This window comes from Pinus tabuliformis, chromosome 1_2 (genome assembly GCF_031772625.1).
Source record: "Pinus tabuliformis cultivar Carrire ecotype Pingquan chromosome 1_2, CPIR1, whole genome shotgun sequence".
In the NCBI taxonomy this organism is placed as follows: Eukaryota; Viridiplantae; Streptophyta; class Pinopsida; order Pinales; family Pinaceae; genus Pinus; species Pinus tabuliformis.
Window position 1 is genome coordinate 742,438,626 of NC_142298.1, and position 4,197 is coordinate 742,442,822.

The following is a 4,197-nucleotide window of genomic DNA, read 5'->3' on the forward strand; positions in this document are numbered from 1 at the left end:
GTAGTCCCAGTTTTGGGATCGAGGGGAAAATATCTATGTATTTGTTTTGTGTTTCTCACCATTGTATATATTTTGTTTTTTAAGAATTCGTTTGCAGGTAATTTTGTACAAGGTTAAAACCTACATGTTTTTCCTTAGCTTTTTCCCCAGTCCCATGGAGCCAAGCATGTGGGACATGAATAAAAGCTCCAATCGTTGGCAAACAGACCTATGGGAGTGATTGTGATGTTCCAATCGAATTTGCTCAGTATTGTGCGTGCGAACAAGTTTTTTCATGAGAATTTCTCTGCATTCCTCATGGTGCTTAGCTAATTTTTGTATTGTGGTGACATTCTTGTTCGAAAAAAATTTATTTATGGTTGGAAAATTTTGTGGGACTCAAGAAGTTAATTAAAGCTGAAGATATCAAATGGCAAGTGGAGTTAGTGGTTTGATAGAGTCAATGAGCTAAATCCAGATCAAATCGAGCATATGAAAAAAGTTTTGGATCCCAGTAGTTCTCTGTAATTATTGAGTTAAGCACCTTTGTTCATCTATATATTGGAGATACCTCAATGATAGTTTGGTTGATTCTCTAGTTGTGTGGAGTGAGAGTGAGCTAGGAGACGTTTGTGCAAGTTGTGTGAGGATTGTATTGCAGATTTGTTGAAGTAGTTTGTAGTTGTTGCTATAGTTAGTTGAAGTATGTTTCAGCCATGATACTTGTGTAGTGAGTGAGAAAATGAAGTGTGGATTGGAGTAGTGTTTGGTGAAATTATATTGGTGCTTGTGGTGTATTTGGAGTTTGGATTTTTTATTCAGATTTTGTGTGCCTTGATGATATGTTGTTGTAGTGTTCATGTTGAGAAGTTCTTTGTTCCAGTTTGAAATATTTTGAAACAAGAACTACATAGAGGAGTGGAGTTGGAGGACTCTGGTTAAATCAATATAAGTGAGTAGTTTTCTTAATCCAATGGTGGTTGGATAGTTCGGCAGAAATTGGACGAGGCTCATTGGTCGTAGTGGCTTCCAGCAAATCGGAGTTTGTAGAATCGATTGATAGTTCAAGAGTAACCAAGCGAGGCTCGTTGATCACAGTGGCCTTCAGCAAATGGTAATCCATAGATCCGCATGAGAAACAATCTCCATTTTATAATAGCCATATTTGTGTCTCTATGTAAAATATTTGTTTGACATAATAGAATTTGAGCAACGCAGTAGTAGCGGTGGTTTTTTTCCCCAGAGGGGGTTTTCCACCAAAAATATCTGTGTCAATTGTGTTGATTGTTTCCTGGTTTCCTTTTTATGTTTGATGCTCTAATATATGATTATGTGTTTCAATTTATGCATGCTTAATGATTAATTAATTGGAGAAAAAGTTTACAAGTGCTTACACCACTGATTCTGTCAGGCCAGGGTAACTCCAGAATGAGCGGGAGAGAAAACTGATGTTATTATTCATTAGCTAACTCATATTTATATACATAAATACAACGGATCAGTTCATCTTCCTGATGACTGTCCAGTTCACCCATCTGTTTCGGATTAGGTGTCAACATTCCCCCCCTTAATCTGAAGGGATGTTGGTGAGTCCAAGCATCGTTCTGAATCTTTCAAGCTTTTCTCTTCCAAGCGCTTTGGTGAAGATGTCTGCAATTTGCTCGTTTGTGGAACAATGACGGAGATGGATTGTTTTGGCCTCAACATGATGTCGGATCAGATGATATTTAGTATTGATGTGCTTAGTACGATCATGGAACTTTGGGTTCTTGGCCAACTTTATTGCAGATGTGTTATCAATCATGAGTGGAGTTGATTGTATTTGTTTTACCTGCAAATCTTCAAGAATTTTCCTGAGCCACACAATTTCTTTCGTTGCTTCAGCTGCTGCCACATATTCTGCTTCTGTTGTGGAATCTGCTGGTACTGATTGTTTGTGTGATCTCCAGGAGACAGCTCCTGATCCAAGACTCATAGCATATCCTGAAGTAGATACCCCAGTTTCTTTGTCTCCATCGAAGTCTGAATCAAAGTATCCAATCAAGTTGAAGTCGTCCACCTGTGTATACTTGATTCCAAGGTCTTGAGTTCCCTTCAAGTACCTTAGAACTCTTTTTGCAGCAGACCAATGTCCCTCACAAGGCTTTTGCATAAACCTGGAGAGGATTCCAACAGCAAATGAAATGTCTGGTCTGGTAGTAGTGAGGTAGATGAGACTTCCTACAAGCTGTCTATACTTTGTTGCATCCTCAAATTCCTTTGCTTCAATAGATGTGAGCTTCAAGTTTTGTTCCATTGGAGTACAAAGGGGATTGCACTCTGTCATGCCAAATCTGTTTAACAAATCTCCAATGTATTTCTTTTGAGAAAGAAATATGGACTTTGGATGTTGGGTTACTTCAATGCCAAGATAGTAATGAACATAGCCCAAATCAGTCATTTCAAAAAATTTTCCTAATTCTTTCTTTATGGATGCAATATAGCTTTCATTGTTCCCTGTCATTAAAAGATCATCTACATATACCACAAGATATACAACTGTTTTGCCAACTTTCTTGACAAATAAAGTTGCATCATCAATATCAAAATGATTGAAGTTGAGTTTCAGAAGATGCTTAGTTAGTTTTTCATACCAGGCTCGTGGTGCTTGTTTGAGGCCATACAAGGACTTCACAAGTTTGCATACTTTATGTTCATGTCCTTTCACAGCAAATCCTTCAGGCTGGGACATAAAAACATTCTCTTTTAGATATCCATTCAAGAATGCAGTTTTTACATCCATTTGATGGACTTTCCAACCGTTCTGAGCAGCTAGTGCAAAGAGTGTCCGGATGGTGGCCCATTTTGCTGTGGGGGCAAAAGTTTCCTCATAATCGACCCCTTCCTTTTGTGCAAAACCTTTTGCCACAAGCCTAACTTTGTGCTTGTCAAGTGAGCCATCAGCTTTGTACTTGTTCTTGTAGACCCACTTGCAGCCAATTGGTTTGGTTCCAAATGGAGGATCAACCAGCTTCCAAGTGCCATTCTTTATGAGGGCATCATACTCCTTCTGCATCGCTTCTTTCCATTCATTATGAGAAGCAGCTTCTTTGAAGGAAGTTGGTTCAAAATCTGTAGACAAGTTCAATTCACAATCATAAGTAACATCCATATCAACAGGTGAATTAGAGTTATCTACATCACCTCCATCTGTCGGTTTGTATTTCTGGTTCCTGTTTTTCCAATTTCATCAGGATGAACACTTTCAAGTGTCTTTGTTAGCCACTTTGGGGGACCTTTCTGAGATGGTCGAGGCTGCTATGTTGATTGAGTTGGGTCTGAATCAAGATTGAGTCTCCCAATTCTATCAATTACATCACTTAAAGCATCATCCGTTGTTGGAGTGTTATGCAGGGGAGATTGTTCTTCAGAAGAAGATTCTGTTAGTGTCAGTCTTTCTAGCCTTCCTCCAGTGATCAAATATGCTCTTACAAAGTGACTTTGAAGTGTCAAGGTCAAATTTTGTCATTTCAGTGAGTCTTCAAGCAAAATTTGGTCACTAGGCATTAGGTCTAGGGTTTGCTTTCACACTTTTCAAAGTTGTCCAAATGTCAGTCCATGTCATCATTCAGCTGAGCCTATCATCATTCAGAGGGTTTCTATCATCATATTAGGTTCCATTGGGTCATGTTACACCTTATTCATGCTTTAGTTGTGCCTAGGCAAGGTCATTTCCCTCTCCTAGGGTTTTGAAAGCCAATTTCTCTTGGACGGTCAAGTCATCGGCAAAACTTGTTTCCTGATGTTCATACACCTTCCCCTATCCTTAAAGTACCTTATCAAACACTTCCCATCCCTTAGATCTGCCAAATTCCTCATTTTTGCACAAACCCTAGTTTCTAGCTACAACCTGGCAATTTTCTAGGTTGGGCCTGTGTTTTGCCCTTTTGGACCCCTTGCCCTCACTCAATCTCTGAGATTCCACTTTCCCCTGCTTCCTAACATCCCTCCCTACTTCCAAAAATTTCCCCAAGAATTTAGAAGCCCCTTATTCCCTTCATTTCTCTCCATTTCGACAAAATTCTTTGTTTCACACATCGGGACAAGTCGCACTCAAATGATGTTCCAGAGAAATAAAAGATGAATTTTGGAAAACTGAGAGAATTTTTTGTCCACAACATGCCAAGGAATAAAAACCTCCTTCACTTTTTACACAGGTGTCATGGTTTTAAAGAAATG